At 39.1% G+C, this 21707-nt stretch overlaps 1 long non-coding RNA gene across 1 annotated transcript in view; it reads left to right on the top strand.

The window, feature by feature from the left end:
- LOC138171191 (uncharacterized) overlaps window positions 1–21707 on the top strand; it is a 95061-nt gene that overhangs the window by 40906 nt on the left and 32448 nt on the right. The gene's annotated exons all lie outside the window — the stretch shown is intronic.

The raw sequence follows: 21707 nt of genomic DNA, 5'->3' as shown, positions 1-21707 counted from the left end.
GCTGCACACAAGCAGCTTTCCAGGGGATGGCTGCTTTGAACAGTTTTTAGGTTTCTTATTACACAGTATAGTGAGCTCTCTATTAAAAAACCAAATCATAGCAAAACATTCATAGAAAATCAAAGTACAGCATTCATAATGTTACAACTTATCACAGAAAATTGAAATACAGCATTCACCATGTCACAGCTCAACAACTTATCATTAAAATGGCCACATCGTTTTCACCAAAATGGTCACATAGCTTTAAACAAAGCACATTCATTTAGCCAATCACAAAGTCTTTAAATCAATTATAAAGTACAAAAGTCAAAGTTCTCCACCCCTAGGGCACAGTAAATCATAATCTTCTCTGTCAGTACACAGTATCCAAGTGTAGCAGCAAGCACCCCAGCGTTCTCAGGGTGTCTGCCAGCTCAGGTTCTTGGATCTGCTTTGATAAAAGAAAGCAACTCAAAATGGGTTAACAAGCTTACTTTAATCAGTCAAACATGTGTTGTTTACCTAGTTCAGGGGAAAAAGGTCAGCACCCCAAACTTCAGAATACACAGGCAGAATTATCAAGTCAGAGAAACAGATCAAGTAGACAGATTTCTAAACTGTCCAACCATTACATCCATACCAAACAACATCTGGGTTTCAAAGGCAGGGGGCTCTGGACAATGGCTTCCCAGAATCCAGATCAAATCACAGAACACTTCTCAAAGTGAGCCCCAAAACAAAGCTACAGATCAGGGCTCATATAGCCTTCTCCTGGCTCAGAGAATGTAACAACCTTATTGACTCACTGGCCAATCAAGAAGTATCTACTGAAAAACAAGCCTCCCATCCCAGGCTCCAGGTGCACTTTAGCCTAGGGGCAGGGAAGATCTTTAAAATTTACATTCCCATTACACGAAGTAAAGTCTTTCAGTTTGACTCAAGGCTGGCTCTCAGCTTCCCTGGTTCTTCTTCCATCATCCCAGCTCCAGCTGTCACCTGGGTTCAAAAGCAGGCAGCTCCCAATTCTTTGTCCAGCTCCTTGTGCAGTTCTTCTCCCAGTTCCCATTCCACATTGTAGTTCACAGTGTCCAGTCTTCCTCAAGTCCTTCACAGTTCCTGTTTCTGGGAAGACAAAGCTTGACAGAGCCACAATAATATTCATGCACATTGCTGGCATCATCAATTCATTATCTGCCTGTGAAATCAACTCAGACCAACCAACAAGGTCTGAGAACTCTACACAAATCATCAACATAGAAATCAACACAGACCCACAAACAAGGTCCAAGAGGTCAGCACAAATCATCAGTAAAGTCCCAGGACCTCCAAAATCCTCCTCCAGGACTTCTTTAAACATACAACCAGAAAATCCTCTTTCAGGGCTTCCAGTAAGGTCCCAGGGCTTCTGTACAAAGTATCACAAACAAACATCAACACAGACATATCAGACAAACAGAGTGCCAGGATAAGTTTTCTCTTTCTTGACTCTACCACAACAAGAGTCTTCTTCTCAGTTCTGCTGTCTCAAGCCTGGAAATTCTCCTTATATATAGTCATTAGCTCCTCTCCTTCCTGTTTCAGGAGTTCATGAGTTCTAGGGTCCACTCATTTTGTTTCTCTCTCTCTTTTTAAAGCAATTGGGGTTAAGTAACTTGCTCAAAGTTACATGGCCAGTTATTTCTGGGTGGTGGTGCTAAGTAACTGAGCCCAGATTTGATCCCAGGTCTCCCAACTCTGGGGCCAACGCTCTTACTCACTGCGCTACCTGGCTGCCCCTCACACGTTCTGTTTCTTTACAGACTCGATACAAGACTCAAAAGAAACTTGAACTGAAATAAGGTGTGAACTACTTCTGTGCTTGCCATTACATGGGCAATTATGAGCAGTACCATCTCACAAAGTAGAGAGGAATAGTAGAGGATAAAATCAATCTAAAGAAAACTTAGTAAGATATTTAACAAAGTTAAGTTATCTCAGGGATTAGAGGATGAAAGTGGGAAGAAGACCATAAATAGAATAAAAATGAGAAAAAAATTGCAAAAAAAAATACTTTTTTTTCTCTCTCAATCAAAGATAAAGTCACCATGATGCTTGGAACCTATTATCAGATTCACTGATGTGCTTACTAAAGACACAGAGATTGCACTAAAGAGAACAAAGATGAAAAAGTCAACAGGATTAGATTTTTAAAATTATAGAAAAGATCTGTATTAGCAGTGATATAATTTTGAAGGCATTGAGAAATCTTTTTTTATTCATTTATTTAATACTAAGGATTGTTATTTCTATATAGAAATGCTGTTCTATATATGCCCCCCCCCAGCCTCCTCATATCTATTAAAAGAAGAAGATAACAAAATCAGGGGGAAAATATCTTAGTCCTTACTGATAAAAAAAAATGACCAAGGCAGCATCAACAACTGTTCTTTCATAATACAAAATCTTTATGGGGATCATCTATACAGGAATGGAGGGCACATTCTTTGAGTGTATCAGGAAGGAAAAACCACATTTTCATAGGTAATATTCAACAATGGACAACCTCTTTACTATCTTAGAAAGAACTGAGAGTTGTCAAGAATATAAAAGCTTATTGTGCTTAATGTTTATGGGTTATGAAAAAAAAGCATCCAATTCAGTAGAACAAATGCTGCCTTGAAAGCTCTTTTATAACAAGGTGACTTCCATCTATATATTAAGGTACTTTAATATTTCTTAGAAGATGTAATCGTAGAAATAGCCCTGTTCAATGACCCTCTGATAATAAAAATCATGCAAGGCACAATATAGGGACATGGGAGCTTGCCCAAATGATTCACCATTGTGATGGAGGAGATCCAGTATAAAGTCCAAGTTGAGGAGGGATTCTTTGTGTAGGCTGAGGGGTGTATTTTCCTATTTGTAGAAGACACTGTGTTGATTACATCAAGCTCCAATACATTACAGAACCTTCTAGAAGAGATCTGGGTCTTTCAAAGGAATCAAACCTGTCCATCCACATAAGAACCAAATGGATGAAGACTGTTTATTACCCAAATTTCAACATGTAACCTGAATGGACACCTGCTATAGCTTGTTCAACTGTGTATACATACATACACACATGCCTATATGTGTACATGTATATGTGTGTATACACACATGTGTAACAGAATGTATACTGTTGAACATGTGTATATAAAAAGTATGTAGTTGTATATTTATAATGTACACACATGTGTATATATGTGTTTATATAGGTACACACATGCAATAGATGCTTGTATATAGATATATATGTATGTGTATGTGCATGTGTGTGTGTGTATGTGTAAACATTACATAATGAATTGGACCTAAGATCAAAAAGGCAGAGCAGAGCAGCTGGGTTATTTTTGGGAAATTGAAAAGCATTTTTACTAATGCCCAAGTTTCCTATAACAGTGAAGGTCCATCTCTTTAATACAAACATATTATCAGTGTTACCGTATGGTAGCAAGACCTAGAACACCATTACCTCCAACAAACTAAAGATGAGCATCACATGGCAGAAAATGGAAAGTAGGATATTCTGTTGAAGATAAAAAGAAGCAGCATGTACAATCCTTGCCCTCACAGAGCTTATAATCCAGTTATACAAATAAGATATACATCCATGAAAATTCAGTACCAAGTGAGCAGTATGGGTAGGGAGTGATATTGGAATTCAGACGAGGGAGATAGAACTTTCATGAAGGAAGTGAGACTTGAGCTGTATGAAGAGGGTTTTAATAGATACAAGGAATTTGGGGAGGCATCCAGGGAAGATAGAATAACACTACCAAAGGCATGTAAGCAGAAATGACCAAGATATTTTCTGAGATAGCGAATAGAGAAGCCTATATGGAGAGAAAGATTTTTGCTGGAGAATACTGGGAAGGAAAGTTAACAAAATAGGTTTGGATCTCTATTACTAAAGGTCTTGAATGCCAGGGTAAAGGACTCCAAATTTATTTAGTGGGCAAAAAGATTTATTTTTATATTAAGTTATTATTTTTTTAATCATTGAAAATCTGTCTTTTCTTCCTCTCCAGTCTCCCACTGCCAATGGAGATTTATTTTAGATGTCTTCCACAGAGGAGCTGAAAGTGGTACTATAGAAAGATTAACCTTATGTGGAATGGATTAGAACTGGAAGAGAATAGAGGCAGAATGATAAAGTTAAGGATGAATTCAGGCATTCTTTGTTATAGGTAAACACATAAAAGCAGTGAGAATGAGACAACAGGATGCAAGATGTAACCTTTCAAATGCAAAATGTATTTTTTGAAAAGTAGAAAAAATTAAAGTGGAAACACAAACCTTTTTGAAAAATTGATATTTAGCTCTTGATAAAGGAATCAAACTCTCAATGAATCTGTATAGCTGTAAGATCTGTTAAATGACATTATTACAACTTGAAGCTATCAACATAGAATATGTAATTGAACAGGAGAATATTCAAATATGTGTTATCTTAGGTAATGAACTAGACCCATGATTTGCTTATATAGGGAACTCATGATGAGAAAATTCCCTCTACAAATTCAAATCTGCATTTACTTTGCAACTCAGTCCAGACTGAGAATTGCTTGAGTCACTGAGAGGTTAATGGATTTGTCCAGGGTCATACTCCAGGCTAGCTTGCATCAAAGGCTAGACTCTATAACTAAGTCTTCCTGATTCTTAGAGTATCTCTTTATACAGTATTACACACTACCTCTCAAATTAGCTAATGTGATCTTTTATAAACAAAACAAAAAAGTTAATCGTTCCAGAGCAGAGGTTCTCAAAGGATGTGCCAAGACATACTAATGTACTCTGAGTTTCAACTAGTTGTAAAGGACTTACATTTTCAATACCATGCACATATATGAGTCTTCAGAGTCTTTGAATCATAGCTAAGAAAAATACTGTGGGGGGGGGGGGGTAGGCAGAGTAAAAATGGCAGAGTAGAAACAGGACCTCTGCCCGGCTCTGGCTTCCACATTCCCCAATCTATGTGAAAAGGGGACTCTAAACAAACTTTGGAGTTGCAGAACCCACAAAATGACACAGAAGAGCTAACCTCCTGCTGAGGACAGCCCGGCAGGCCTTCAGGAATCAGACAATGCAGAGCTCTGGGAGCTGAGCCCAGGCCTGCCTGAGCTATAGGTTTTAGCCCCAGGGCGGGCCTGACCGGCCACCAGCTAGAGGGACCCCAGATCACCAGCAGCTGTGGACATTTCCACATTTATCAACACAAAGATGCTAAGGACAAAGTGAGAGGTCAGTGCAGTGTGGACTTTGGGACCAGTAGTCGGAAGTGCCTGGGCTTCTGCCCCCAGGGTGAGAAGCCACTGAGGCGCTGGCACAGCCAGCCAGCACCACATGGCAGCTTCAGCTCCTGGCCTGCAGAGTGTAGGGGGACCAAGTGACCAGTCTGAGGGGTGATCGCTCTTGCTTTAACCTGCTTGGATCTGGATTGCAGTCTAGGATGGAGGTCTTGGGGTTCATGACCAGCTTGCCAGAGCTAGTGTAGACCTCCAACAGCTGAGAAAACCCCAGCATTTGGGATGAAAGCTCCCCTCTCTGGTGGCAGAGTCCTACTGTGGCAAAAAGCCCAGGGGTCAAGTGACTGAGGAGCAACATGACCAGACAAAGGAAATAAAACAAACAGAAGACTCTAACATTAGACTCCTATTTTGGGGACAAAAAGGAGCAAAGCATGGAACAGCAGGAAGATAGTGAAGTCAGAACTCCTGCACCAAAAGCTTCAAAGGAAAATACAAGCTGGTTACAGGCCATAGAGGACCTTAAGAAGCAGATAAGAGAAGTGGAAGAAAAATTGGAAAGAGAAATGAGAACGATGCAAGAAAATTACAAAATGAGAGTCAATAGCCCGACTGAGGAAAATAACTCCTTAAAACACAGACTAACTCAAATGGCAAAAGAGGCTCAAAAAGGTAATGAGGAGAGGAATGCCTTGAAAAGCCAAATTTTCCAGATGGAAAAAGAATCTCAAAAGCTCAATGAGGAGAATTGTTGCCTTGAATTTAGATTGGAGCAAAGGAAAGCTAGTGACTTTAAGAGAAATCAAGATGATGTAAAACAAATCCAAACAAATGAAAGAACAGAAGGCAGTGTGAAATATCTGAAGGGAAAAACCACTGACCTGGAAAACAGATCCAGGAGAGATAATTTAAAAATTATTGGTCTACGTGAAAGCCACGATCATGGAAAGAACCTAGAAATCATCCTCCAAGAAATTCTCAAGGAAAATTGCCCTGATGTTTTAGAACCAGAAGGCAAAATAGAGGTTGAAAGAATCCACCGATCACCTCCTGAAAAAGATCCCCAAAAGAAAACTCCTAGGAATATTATAGCCAGGTTCTAGAATTCCCAGATTAAGGAGAGAATATTACAAGTAGGCAGGAAGAAACAATTTGAATATTGTGGAAACACAATCAGTAGAACACAGGATCTGGAAGCTTCTACACTGAGGGATCGAAGGGCTTGGAATAGGATATTCTGGAGGGCAGAGGAGCTGGGATTAAAACCAAGAATCACTTACCCAGCAAAACTGAGTATCATGTTTCAGGGGAAAATATGGTCATTCAGTGGAATAGAGGACTTTCAAGCATTCTTAACGAAAAAACCAGAGTTGAATAGAAAATTTGACATTCAGATACAAGAAGCAAGAGAAGCTTGAGAAGATAAACAGGGAAAAGAAATCATAAGCCACTGATGAAAGTTGAACTATTAACATTCCTACATAGAAAAACGATAATTGTAACTGATGAAACTTTTCTCAGTATATATATATGTGTGTGTGTGTGTGTGTGTGTGTGTGTGTGTGTATATCAGAGGGTATATGGGCATATGAATACATATGTGAATGTGTGTATATATGTTTACAGGTATACATAGATAGTGGGCACAGGACCAATTTAATTGGAAGGGATGATACTTAAAAGGGGAAATTAAGAGGTGAGAGAGGAATATAATGAGAGGAGATGGAGAAAGACTATCTCATAAAGAAGAGACAAGGGAAAAGGGTTACAATGGAGGGGAAGAATAGGAAGGCAAAAGGGAATGGGTCAACCTTATTCTCACTGAATTTGGCTAGGGGAGGGAATGAAATACACACTACATAGGGTATCTCACACTACAGGAGAGTAGGGGGGAAGGGGATGAGAAGGAGTGAGAAGGGGCCAATGGAAGTGAGGGCACGCTGGGGGGGAGAATGTTGGAAGCACCCATTTTTGAAAAGGGACGGGATCAAAGTAGAAAATAGAACAAGTGGGAGGTGGGATAGGAGGAAGTGAAATATAGTCTTTTACAATATATCTTCTATGTTAATGTTTTGCATTAGACACACATATACAACCTATACTGAACTGCTTATCTTCCCAATAAGGGTGGGTGACAAGGGAGGAAGGGAATGAATCTGGAATTCAAAGATTTAAAATCAAATGTTTAAAATTATATATATACTATTATTAATATTATCTTACATGTAATTGGGAAAGAAGATATACAGGCACTGGGGCAGAGAGATCCACCATGCCCTACTGGAAAAGTCAAAGGGGTATGGGAAAAAATATGGGAGAGAGCAGATTGGAGGAGGAGATAGCCTGTGGGCCTGCTATTCTGGGGTGGTAGGTAGGGGGAAAACGGGGAGAAAATTTGTAACTCAAAATCTGGCAGAAATTAATGATGTAAATCAGAAGTTAATAAAGCATTTGAAAAAAAAGAAATGATTAAACAAAATATGAATAATGAAAACAAACAAACAAAAAAAGAAAAATACTGTGCTGTGAGCCAAAAAAGGTTCTAGGGCCACTGCTCTAGAATAATCATAATATAACAGCTAGCTTGTATAATTGATACAGTTGTCAATGTCTAGGAGTGCTGGGAACCCCAAAATTCAAGGACAAAAGACATGGGTCCTGCCTTGAAAGAATTCAACTCAAGCCTTCTTTCAGTTAGAGACAAGGTTTATTGTTTCATCAATAGAAGTGGCCAGAACTTTTAAGAACCAGCATTATTTTGAAGCTTGTATTGATGAGTAGACCAGACTCTTAAGAAATCTGAGCAATTTGGTAGACATGATTGACCTTTTTTATAGTGTGGCAAGTAGTGTGGGGTGACTGGGAGGTAACAGAGAAGGGGTTCAGATAGGATTAAGGAGTGGTAGTCTAGGGAGGGGTCAGGTACAGACAATGAGGGCCACAGTGAAAGGGCAATCAAAAGAATTATTAACTGGGAAGGGCGGTGTGCAGGGACGTCCAGGGACTTTTCCTGTTTGGGGTCCAGATCCCAAAGACATGGTCTTTTCCTTTTAGGTTTTCAGATCCCATCCCCATCACTGTGTCAGGCCTGGAATCTGGGAAGACCTGAGTCCAAATCTGACTTCAGATACTTACTAGCTGTGTGACCCTGGGCAGGTCATCTAACACTGTTTGTCTCAGTTTCCTCATCTGCAAAATGAACCGAAGAAGGAAATAACAAACCACTTTAGTATTTTTGCCAAGAAAACCCCAAGTGGTGCCATTAAAAAGTCAGACACGATTGAGATGACTAAAAAACAATGTTACAGGTATTCAAACTACAAGCTATAAAGCCTTATTAAGCACAAGACTCTAGCTCCCAGTCCATCTGATAGGGGCACAGGCTCTGGGAATCCCCCTTGAATCTTCCCACTTGATGAGGCATTTTCCTTATGGCTAGGCCCAAATCTGTTACCCTTAAACTAGCCTGGCCCTCCAGTGTCTGTCTTCTCCAAGTAGTCTTCAGCTATTTCCCACCCTTAATCCTTCTCCTTAGCCTCCTCCTCAAGACCCTCCCAAACCCCTCCTCTAGACCACCCCTAGATCCCTCCCACAACCTTTCTGTATATAAGATCCATCTGGCCTCCATGAAGGTGCTAATATTCAATCTAACACAGACTCAGTCTGTGTTAGATTGATCTGGCTTGCTTGTCTAACACAAGTGTCACAAATCTTGAGGTTTAAGATTTAGATTAGGGGTGCTAGAGACCCCAAAATGTAAACATTCTGGGTCCTGCTGAATGAATTCGACTCAAATCTTCTTTCAGCAAAAGTAAAGCAAAGTTTATTAAAGATTCACCTTAATGGGTAGGCTCTTAAGGAGCCTAAGTATACGTGAAGCTTGTGTTGACAAGCAGGCCAGAATAATCTGACATAATGAGTCTGTGTTAGATTGAATATCAGCGCCTTCATGGAGGCAAGATGGATCTTTTATACAGAAAGACTGTGGGAGGGGTCTAGGGCTGGTCTAGGAGGAGTTTGGAAGGGTCTGAGGAGGAGTCTGAGGAGGATAACTGAGGTCAGACTCCAGGAATAAGATTAAGGGTGGGAAATAGCTGAAAGCTACCTGGTGATGACAGGCAATGGAGGGCTAGGCTACTTTAAGGGTAACAGATTTGGGTATAGATATTTTGATAGGATCAAGGGTGGGAAGCAGCTGGACAATGGAGGGCTAGGCTGGGCTAAGAGTAACAGAGATCTGGGTCTAGGATAATGAAAGGCTTATGGCCTCAGGCAAATGCCTCATCAAGTGGGAAGATTCAGAGTTCAAGGGGTTTCCCTGTACCCCATCAACAAATACTTAGGTTCCTTAAGAGTCTACCCATTATGGCAAATCTTTAATAAACTTTGTTTTACTTTGACTGAGAGAAGACTTGAATAAAATTCATTTGGCAGGACCCGGTGAATTGGTATTTTGGAGTCTCAAGCACCCCTAAACCCCAAACCTAAACGCATTTATCTCTCCTACTCTGATATTGTAAACAAATATATTGTCATTATATCAAATTTTAATAGACATTTGCTTCCTTTTGCCTGCTTCCTCTGCAACTCCACCTCCCCCAACTCTGTGATTATTTAACAGATGGTTCCTCTCAGTATGGTTTACCTACCATCTGCAATTGGGTTTGGTAAATTGAAACATTAGATTGCTTGTCTTTCTACCTAAATTATAACATTTAGTCATTAACCTTACAACCTATGAATTTCTTTCCCCCACCCTAAACAATAGCTTCAGCATGTATTCTTGCCATTGGATGTTATCCATTACAAAAATAACAATCTACAACTAGTGATGGCGGAAATGAGGTTGTCAAAGCATGAAATCCAGGTTGAAATCACTGGTAGAGTCATTTGGGAAACAGCAGTATAGATTATAGTAAGAGAGAAAGCACGAATAGCCTGACTGCTTTAGTTGGCTTATGTAGGAGTCAGGCACTTTTGTACCTACACATGAAACTAGACTCCTGGAGCTGTCAAAAGTCCTATCTATTGGCACTGGAATCGACTGGAAGTTAATGGGGGCTGGTTGTGTCATTCCCGCTGTTAGGTGTGGCACTTACCTAAGTGAAACACTTAGCTAGAAGACCAGAAACACGACTTTGCTACCAGTGCTTTGGATATTTGCAGTGATAGAGTGGTCTTTATTTATTTATTTAATTCTGAATTCAAGAACTAAAAGAAGCATTTCAATAATGCAGGAGAATAGGAAAAAAAATGATTATACATGAAACTGCAAATCTTTTATGTACAACTTGCTATTCCTTTTAAATATATCATAAAGTTATCATATAACTTTCTTTCCCCCCCCCTTTTTTCTTCCCTCTTACCCCTCATCCCCAAAAGATTGTAAAGCACAGACTCATCTGCCAAATAATGATATATTTAGAGTGTGTGATGAATGAAAAACCCTGAGAAATGTAGCTTCTGGGTAAGGAACATTCAGTTTATTAATTAGGCTAGCCGATGATTAATAAGTTAATGCTAAATAGTTTCTCTCCGTAACCAAAGATACAAAAGGAGGTTCTGAATCACCTTAAATCCCCTCTGAAAGGGAACTCCCCTGACAAGTGAAATTCAACCCTGATTGGTGGACATTTAATGAGGAGGTGGGCTAAACATCTTTAGCTTCTCCAGGTGAGAACATGGTAGCAATCTGGACAGAGGAATCCATCTCCATCGAGACCACTCTGGTTGGGTTTTTCTTCTAGGAGCTGGCTCATCCTAAACTCTAATGGAGGGGTAAAAGGACAGGGGTTCCTTTCCCCAGGGTAAGAATTAATCCAGATCAGATCAGATGTCCTTGAGTGGGAAGAGAAGCCCAAACCCGCCTCAGTGGATGCCAAAGCTGACACGGTCGCTGCCCTGACAGGTCTGTGTCCATCAGGGAGAGAACCTGTCGGCCGAGCAGTGGCCCCAGAAGCTGATCCTGCAGCTGATCCCACAGCAGCTGCTGACCACCCTGAGGGACGTCCCCTCTTCAGGAACTCCGGAATGGTCCACTTGCATTTCACCAACAAGGACCTGGAATCTCTCAAATGCCTTCACCGCATCACGGGCAATGGCTTTGCCGGCTGCGTCCACTTCCACCACACGATGCCCTGTGAGGCGGGCGTCCTCATGTTCCTCTGCTCCAAGAAGAAGATCCGCAACGACCGGAGCGGCTTCCTCAATGGCATCCGCCAGGTCATCGCCAACCACAAGCAAGTGCAGCAGCAGCAGCCGCAGCCCCCGCCTCGAGGGATGGGGGGACCACAGGCGCCCCCCAGGACTGGGTCCTCTCTTGGAGGAGCAGCAGCGGCGCCCCTTCTGTTCCTTGATGGCTAGCCAAAGCCTGCTCCAGCTCCACCAGCCGCAGCCGCAGCCCCCAGGTGGGGTAGGAGTAGGGGTGACTGGGACAGGTGGACAGCCTCAGCCTCCCCCAGGCCCTGCCCAGCCCCCTCCAGGGGAGCCTCCTCCTGGAGCAACCCTTTGGAGCTGCCCCACTGGGGCCTCTCCTGTGGCCCCAGAACCCCAGGTGCCAACCCTCAGTTACAGAGTCTCTTGCTGAACCCGCCACCCCCACCGCCACCCGAGGCCTCCCTCCACCACATGTAGCCTCTAGGAGCCCCAACCTGTTGCCTTCCCCACGCCAGGGCTTGGGCCAGCCACCCTTGGGCCCTCTTTGGCTGCACCCTCCACCTGCTCAGCCTTGGCCCGGACAGCTTCCCCCAGGGGCCCCTCTGCCAGGTCAAATTCGCTTGAGTGGAGGCCCCAGGGGTCCAGTCCCCCAGCCCAGTCTGCAGCCCCCCAGTGTCATGGAGGAAGACATCCTAATGGATCTCATCTGAGATGGGCCCCCAACCCAATAAAGCTTCCCCCCCCCCCAAAAAAAAGAATGAATCCAGATTGGAGATTGTTTATGTTCTAAATAGGAGTTAGGTCTCCTAGTTGGGTAGGGTCCCACCCAAGATTGAAGAATCTGTTCCTTGATGGCTAAGAACAATCTCATCAATCAGGCTTGTCCTTCAGAGACTGACAATTTTTTTGTTTGTTTTTATTTTATCCTTACCTTAAAAAAAATTATTTAGGTGGTGCAGTGAATAGAGCTCTGGCCCTGGAGTCCGGAGGACCTGAGTTCAAATCCAGCCTCAGACACTAGACAAACTTACTAGCTGTGTGACTTTGGGCAAGTCACCTAACCCCAACTGCCCTCCAAAAAGCAAAAAAAAAAAAAATTTAAAAAATTTATATTTTTTGGTTTACAGCATTCAGTTCCACAAGCTTTTGAGTTTTAAATTTTCACCCCCTCCCTTCTATCTCTCCTTGCCAAGACAGTGCGAAATCTGATATACAGCTTTTCTGTATACATTCATATTAAACATATTTTCACACTAGTCATATTGTATAAAAGAATTATAACCAATGAAAAGAAAGATGAGAAAAAAACAACAAAACAAAAAAGAGAGAGCAAATAATGTATTAGGCTCTGCATTCAGACTCCATAATTCTTTCTCTGTACGTGGATAGCATTTTCCATCATGAACCTTTTGGAGTTGTCTTAGAACCTTGCATTACTGAAAAGAGCCAGGTCTGTCAAAGTTAGTCATTGCATAATGTGCCTGTAACTGTGTAAAATATTCTCCTTGTTCTGTTCCCCTCACTCAGTATCACTTCATATAAGTCTTTCCAGGTCTTTCTGAAGTCCACCTGCTCATTATTTCTTATATAGCACAATACTATTCCATTACATTCATATACCACAACTTGTTTAGCCATTCCCCAATTGATGGGTATCCCTTCAATTTCGAATTCTTTGCCACCATAAAAAGAGCTTCTATAAATATTTTTGTACATGTGGGTCCTTTCCCCATTTGTGTGATCTCTTAGGGATACAGCCCTAGAAAAGGTATTGCTGGGTAAAAGGGTATCCACATTTTTATTAGTCCTTTTGGCATAGTTTTAAATTGCTCTCCCAAATGGTTGGATCAGTTTACAACTCTACCAACAGTATATCGGTGTTCCAATTTTACCACATTTTCTCCAGCATTAATAATTTTCCTGTTTTGTCATGTTAGCCAATCCTACAGGAGTGATGTGGTACCTAAGAGCTGTTTTGATTTTCATTTCTCTAATCAGTAGTGATTTAGAACACTTTTTCATATGATTATAGAGAGTTTTAATTTCTGCATCTGAAAACTGCCTGTTCATATCCTTTGACCATTTATCAACTGGTAAATGAGTCAGTACCAAGTAGTTTTGATGATCACTGCTTTATGATATAATTTAAAATTTGGTGTGTCTAGGCCACCTTCCCTAACATTTCTTTTCATTAATTCCCTTGATATACTGCATCTTTTGCTCTTTCAGATGAATTTTGTTATTGTTTTTTTCTAGCTCTGTAAAATAATTTTTGGTAATTTGATTGGTGTGGCATTAAATAAGTAAATTAATTTTCATGGAACTGCCATTTTTATTATATTGGCTTGACCTACCTGTTATCAACTGATGTTTTTCCAACTATTCACATCTGACTTTATTTGTGTGAAAAGTGTTTTGTTATTGCGTTCATATAGTTCCTGGCAGGTAGACTCCCAAATATTTTATAATGTTTATAGTAACTTTAAATGGAATTTCTCTTTCTATCTCTTGCTGTTGGGTTTTGTTAGTAATATATAAAAATGCTGCACATTTATGTGGGTTTACTTTATATCCTGCTAAAGTTACTTATTATTTCAAATAGTTTTTTACTTGATTCTCTAGGATTCTCTGAGTATATCATCATATCATCTGCAGCGAGTGATAGCTTTGTTTCTTCTTTGCCTATTATAATTCCTTCAATTTCTTTTTCTTCTGTTTTTGCTAAATGTTTCTAGTACCATATTGAACAATAGAGGTGATAATGGACATCCTTGTTTCACCCCACTCTTACTGGAAATGTTTCTGGTTTATATCCCATTATATAATACTTATTAAGGGTTTTAGGTAGATACTACTTATCATTTTAAGGAAACCTCCATTTATTCATATGCTCTCTAGTGTTTTTAATGGGAATGGGTGCTGTATTTTGTGAAAAGTTTTTTTCTGCATCTGTTGAGATAATCATATAGCTTCTGTTAGTTTTGTTGTTGATATGATCAATTATGATAGTTTTCCTATTATTGAACCAGTCCTGCATTCCTGAAATAAATCCTACCTGTATTGCTGGATCAAAGGGTATGCATTTATTTACAGCCCTTTGGGCATAGTTCCAAATTACTCTCCAGAATGGTTGGATTAGTTCACAACTCCACCAACAATGCATTAGTGTTCCAATTCTTCCATATTCTCTCCAGCATTGATCATTTTCCTATTTTGTCATCTTAGCCAATCTGACCGGTGAGATGTGGTACCTCAGAGTTCTTTTGATGTGCATTTCTCTAATCAATAGTGATTTAGAGAATTTTTTCATATGCTTATAAATGTTTTTAATTTCTTCCTCTGAAAACTGTCTGTCCATATCCTTTGACCATTTATCTATTGGGGAATGACTTGTATTCTTATGGATTTGATTCAATTCTCTGTATATTTTAGAAATTAGGCCTTTATCAAAAACACTTGGTTGTAAAAATTCTTTCCCAATTTCCCACTGCCCTCCTAATCTTGGTTACATTAACATATTTTGTACAAAAGCTTTTCAATTTAATGTAATCAAAATTATCCATTTTGCATTTCATAATGCTCTCTAACTCTTGTTTGGTCATGAAATCTTCCCTTCTCCATAAATCTGACAGGTAAACTATTCCTTGCTCTCCCAGATTGTTTACAGTATCAACATTTATGGCTAGATCATGCACCCATTTAGACTTGATTTTGGTATAAGGTATAAGTTACTGATCTATACCCAGTTTCTTCCATACTATTTTCCAGTTTTCCCAGAAGTTTTTGTCAAATAGTAAGTTCTTATTCCAGAAGCTGGGGTATTTGGGTTTATCAAACAATAGATTACTGTAGTCATTGACTGCTGTGTCTCATGTACCTAATCTGTTCCACTGATCCACTACTCTATTCCTCAGCCAGTACCAAGTAGTTTTGATGACTGCTGCTTTATAGTACAGATTGAAATCTGGTATGGCTAGCATCCTGGCATTTCTTTTCATTAATTCCCTTGATATTCTGGACCTTTTGTTCTTGCAGATTAATTTTGTTACTATTTTTTCTAGCTCTGTGAGATAATTTTTTGGTAGATTCATTGGTATGGCACAAAACATGTAATTTAATTTAGGTAAAATTGTCATTTTTATTATAATTGCTTGACTTAGCCATAAGCAAGTGATGTTTTTCCAATTATGTAGATATGACTTTGTGTGAAAAGTGTTTGGTAATTGTGTTCATATAGGTCCTGGGTTCATTTGGGCAGGTAGATTCCCAAATATTTTATAGTGTTTACAGTAACTTTAAATGGAATTTCTCTATTTCTTCTTGTTGGATTTCATTAGAAATATATAGGAATGCTGAGGATTTATGTGGGTTTATTTTATATCCTGCAACTTCGCTAAATTTATTTATTATCTCAAGTAGTTTTTTACTTGATTCTCTAGGATTCTCTATGTATATCATCATATCATCTGCAAAGAGTGATAGCATAGTCTCTTCTTTGCCTAATCTGATTCCTTCAATTTCTTTTTCTTCTCTTATTGCTACTGCTAACATTTCTAGTACCAAGTTGAATAAGAGGGGTGATAATGGGCATCCTTGTTTCACCTATGATCTTACTGGAAATATTTCTAGCTTGTCCCCATTACATATAATACTTGCTGATGTTTTAGATAGATGTTACTTATTATTTTAAGGAAGACTCCATTTATTCCTATACTTTCTAGTGTTTTTTATAGGAATGGGTGTTGTATTTTGTCAAAAGCCTTTTCTGCATCTATTGAGATAATCATATGGTTTTTACTAGTTTTATTGTTGATATGATTGATTATACTGATAGTTTTCCTAATATTGAACCATCTTTGCATTCCTGGAATAAATCCTACCTGATCAAAGTGTATTATTCTCACGATAAGTTGCTGTAGTCTTTTTGCTAATATTTTATTTAAAATGTTTGCATCTATATTCATGAGGGAGATTGGTCTACAATTTTCTTTCTCTATTTTGTCTGTTCCCAATTTAGGTATCAGTACCATGTTTGTGTCATAAAAAGAATTTGGTAGGACTCCTTCTCCAATTTTCCCAGATAGTTTGTAGAGTATTGGAATAAATTGTTCTTTAAATGTTTGATAGAATTTGCTAATAAATCCTTCTGGCCCTGGAGTTTTTTTCCTAAGGAGTTCATTGATGGCTTATTCAATTTATTTTTCTGTAATGGGATTATTTAAGTATTTTATTTTCTCTTCAGTTATTCGAGGCAATGTATATTTTTGTAAATATTCATCCATTTCACTAATTGTCAAATTTATGTGCATGCAATTGGGCAAAAATAATTCCTAATTATTGTTTTTGTTTCCTCTTCATTGGAGGTAGATTTACCCTTTTCATTTTTCATACTCATAATTTGTTCTTCTTTCTCTTTTTTTATTATATTGACTAAAGGTCTATCAATTTTATTGTTTTTTCATAAAACCAGCTCTTAGTTTTATTTATTAATTCAATAGTTTTCTTAGTTTCAATTTTATTAATCTCTCCTTTGGTTCTCATATTTCCAATTTAGCATTTAATTGGGGATTTTCAATTTGTTCTTTTTCTAGTTTTTTTAGTTGCATACCCAATTTATTGATCTCTCTTTTCTCTGTTTTATTCATGTATGCAATCAGAGATAGAAAACTTCCCCTAAGAACCATTCTTGCTGCATCCCACAAGTTTGGGTATGTTGTCCCACTGTTGTCATTCTCTTGAATGAAGTTACTAATTGTTTCTATAATTTCTTGTTTGACCCACTCATTCTTGATGATTAAATTATTTAGTTTCCAATTAGTTTTTAGTCTACCCTTCCATGGCCCTTTATTACATATAATTTTTTTTTGCATCATGATTTGAGAAGGATGCATTTAATATTTTGCCTTTCTGTACTGAATTGTGAAGTTTTTATGCCCTACAACATGGTCAATTTTTGTGTATGTGCCATGTACCACTGAGAAGAAGGTATATTCCTTTTTATCCCCATTTAATTTTCTCCAGAGGTCTACCACATCTACCTTCTCTAAAATTCTATTCACCTCCTTAACTTCTTTCTTGTTTATTTTGAGGTTAGATTTATCAAGTTCAGAGAGGGGGAGATTGAGGTCCCCAACTAGCATAGTTTTGCTATGTATTTCTTCTTCTAACTCCCTTAATTTCTCCTCTAGGTATTTGGATGCTATACTGCATAGATATTTAGTAATGATATTGCTTCATTTTCAATGGTGCCTTTTAACAGGATATATTAGAGCAAATTTTGCTTTTGCTTTATCTGAGATAAGGATTTCTACCCCTGCTTTTTTTTCTTTAGCTGAAGCATAATATATTTTACTCCAGTCTTTTACCTTTACCCTGTGTGTGTCCCCCTGTTTCAAATGTGTTTCTTGTAAACAGCATATTATATGATTATGATTTTTAATCCATTCTGCTACCTGCCTCAGTTTTATGGGAGAGTTCATCCCATTCAAATTTACAGTTATGATTGTTATCTGTGTCTTTCCCTCCATCTTATTCCCTCCCCTGTTTACACTTTTATTTCTCCCTTCCCCTCCTTAAGAGTTTTCCTTTTGACTGCTGCCTCACTCAGTATTCCCTCCCTATCAACCCTTCTCCCCTTTCCCACTCTTCCCCCTTACTACCTCTTCCCTCCCTTATGATTCCCTCCCCCCGATCTTAACCCTTCTCCTTCCTACTGCCTGTAGGGTACAATATATTTTTATACTTAATGTAGTATGTTATTTCTTCCTTCAACCAAGATTGGTGAGAATAAATCTCATATAATGCTCCTCTCCCTCCCCTCTTTCCCTCTATTATGATAAGTTTTGTGTCGCTTCATGATAGAGTTCTATACTTAACTTATTATGTTATTCCCTCCTTACATCAAAACCAATGAGGGCAAAGCTTATATAATGATTATCTCCCTCCCTTCTTTCCCTCTACTATAATATGTTTTTATGCCTCTTTGTGTGGCATAATTTACTTTTCTGCTTCTTCCTTTTCTCTTCTCCCGTTACAATCCCTTTGTACCCCTTAATAAGGTTTTTTTTATCATCATTTTAGTTAATTTATACCCACACCCTGTATTTATCTATCTCCCTTTTAAATGTCACAATAAGTATATAATTCTGAATATTAACAGGTATCAGCTTCCCATATAGGGATGTAAAAAGTTTGCTTTTATTAAATAACAAGTTGTGTGTGTATGTGTGTGTGTTTTCCCTGTTTACCTTTCTATGCCTGTCTTGAGTCTTGTATTTGGAGATTGAATTTTCCATTGAGCTCTGGCTTTTTCATCAGGAAGGTCTGGAAATCCCTTATTTCATTGAATGACTAGCTCTTTGCCTGAAAAATTATGCTGAGTTTCACTGGATAGCTGATCCTTGGTTATAGCTTGAGCTCCTTTGCCCTATGAAATATCATATTCCAGTTCCTATGATATTTCAGTATAGAAGCTGCTAGGTCCTGTATGATCCTGACTGTAGTTCCATGATATTTGAATTATTTCTTTCTGGCTGCCTGCAGTATTTTCTCTTTTACCTGGTAGTTCTGGTATTTGGCTGCAACATTTTTTGGAGTTTTCAATTTGGGATCTCTTTCAGGAGGTGTACAGCAGATTCTTTCAATAACTATTTTATCCTCTGGTTCTAGAACCTCAGGGCTGTTTTCCTTGATGATTTCTTGGAGGATGTTGTCCAGGCTCTTTTTTTCATCATGACTTTCCAGTAGACCAATAATTCTTAGATTGTCTTGCCAGGATCTATTCTCCAGGTCAATTATTTTTTTCCATTGATATGTTTTACCTTTTTTTCTAATTTTTCATTCTTGAGGCTTTGTTTGACTGATTTTTGGTGTCTCATAGAGTCATTAGCTTCAATTTGGCTGATTATAATTTTTAGTGAATTATTTTCCTCAGTTAATTTTTCGAGTTCCTTTTCTATGTGTTCAGATTTCATTTTTAGGGATTTGTTTTCTCCAATTAGATTCTGAATCTCTTTTCCCATTTCACACATTTTACTTTTTAAGGAGCTACTTTCTTCATTGAACTGGTTTTCTGTTTTTGCAATTGTAAATTTAAAGTAATTGACCAGTTTATCTTCTACCTCTCTAATTTGGTTTTTAAAATCCTTCCTGAGTTCTTCCAAGAATGCTTTCTGGGCTTAAGGCTAGTTCATATTCCTTTTTGAGGCTTCAGCTGTGGGTGTAGAGTCAATGGTGTCTCCTTCTGAATTTGGGTATTCATGCTTGCAATAATAGGATTCTAAAGTCTTTGTCTCTGCAATCTGTTTCCACATTTTGAGGCACAGCCTTAGCCATGCCCTTCCTCTAGGACTCTCAAGCCTTTAGTTGGTTCCACTATTTTAGGATTTTACTCTGGGGCAATAATTTCTGGGTTTTCAGGATCAGAGGGAGGGATTAGAGCAGCCAGGGTTCATGCCGCCATCTTGATCCTTGGAAATTCAGGTGGGTGATTTCTAAATTTCCAGGCTATGGGTTGATAGTCCCTGCCATGGGCCTTGCATTTGTCTCTTAACCCACTCCGACAGATCCCCAGTCCTGTGGCGATAGGCCTGGGAATGGCCCCTGCAGTTGGTGGATCAGCTTTCTCCAGCGTCCACCTCATTGCATGCTGTGTCCACCTCATTGTGTGTCGCATCCGCCTCTATATTGTATATTCTGAGCGCAATCTGCACAAAACCACATTAGGTACTATGGGGAAACATTTCCCTCAAGTTGCTTAACACCCATTTAGAAATATGGAACATAGATATATGAAGTTATGTAACAACCACACAACAGCAAACCAATAAATGCCAATTCAAGCAGGACAAATAAGTAGATCACATAAGTAGAGAAAAGATAGTTAAAGAACTAATGAGAATGGGGTAAGGGAAATCAGAAAAGATGAGGTTTAGAGGACCTAGTAAACATAATTAATTAATGGAGAAGACAGGGTATATCATATAGTTATAGAATTATAAAAATAGAATTGCAAAATTGTAAGGGATCTCAGAGGATTAACAAAGCATAAAATCTCTCTGCAATATCCCTGATAAATGGCCAACCAGACTCTATCCAAAGACTTATAGTGACAGGGAATTCAGTCTTTCTCAGGGAAGCCTATTACATATTTTGACAGCTCTAATTGTTAGGAAGTGTTTCTTTATATTGAACTGAAATTTGCTTCTTGTTATTTCAGATGTGGTTAGTGTGTTAGTGAAGTAATGAGATTGGTGACATGGGGCAAGGGTAGGCAATTAGTGTCCAGCTTTGAGAGCCGAGTTGAATATGAAATGCAAGATAATAGGAAATTACCTACGCTATTCCCACTGACCATCCTGAAGTGTGCTTTGCATCCTGGCTTTTGCAAGGAAGAGCAGAAAGAGGGAAGGAGAAACTGAATCTCTGGCCTCCTCCCGACCTTTTCCTCCTCCACTTCTTAATGCCATTGGAGGAGTATGTATGGGAGACAGACAGAGAAAGGCAATCATGTGTTAAACATACTTGGGGAAGAGAGTATGTATGAAATGGTTGGGAAAAGGGATCAGGGCTTGTGAAAATTGTAGACAATGAAAAACACTTGTGTAGGTACAAGATTTAGAGCTGGGTGCAACCTTTGAGATCATCCTGTTGAGGTTTAGGGTTTAGCGGTGCTCAAGACCCCAAAATACTGACATACCAGGTCCTGCCAAATGAATTTGACTCAAGCCTTCTCTCAACCAAAGCAAAGAAAAGTTTATTAAAGATTTTCCATAATGAGTAGACTCTTAAGGAACCTAAGTACTTGTGACACGTGTTGAAAATGAAAATGAAATGAAAATGAAAAAACACTTGAGTCTGAGCTAGATTGAGCTAGCACCTTTCTGGAAACAAGGTGGATCTTATATACAGAAAGATTATGGAAGGGATCTAGGGGTGGTGTAGAGGAGGGGTTTGGGTAAGATCTTGAGGAGGAGGCTAAGGAGGATCTTGATGGGACTGAGGTCAGATTCCAGGAACCAAGAGAATGGGACTAAGGGTGAGATGTAGCTGAAGGCTACCTGGAGATAATAGACAATGGAGGACTGGGCTAGTTTAAGGGTAACAGATTTGGTCAGACATATTTTGATAGGATCAGGGTTGTGTAGTAGCTGGGTAGTGGAGGGCTAGGTTAGGTTCAGAGTAAGAGATTTGGGTCTAGTGATAATGGAAGGCCTTTGGCCTTTGGGGAATGCCAGATCAAGTGGGAAGATTCAAGGGGGTTCCCAAAGCCTAAACCCCATCAATCCTATCTAAAGTCCT

This window comes from Petaurus breviceps, unplaced genomic scaffold, assembly GCF_028583685.1.
Source record: "Petaurus breviceps papuanus isolate PSGF00001 unplaced genomic scaffold, PetGlider_PUasm1.0 419, whole genome shotgun sequence".
In the NCBI taxonomy this organism is placed as follows: domain Eukaryota; kingdom Metazoa; phylum Chordata; class Mammalia; order Diprotodontia; family Petauridae; genus Petaurus; species Petaurus breviceps.
The sequence above is the reverse complement of the archived record's forward strand: the minus strand, read 5'-3'. Positions and strand labels throughout refer to the sequence as shown.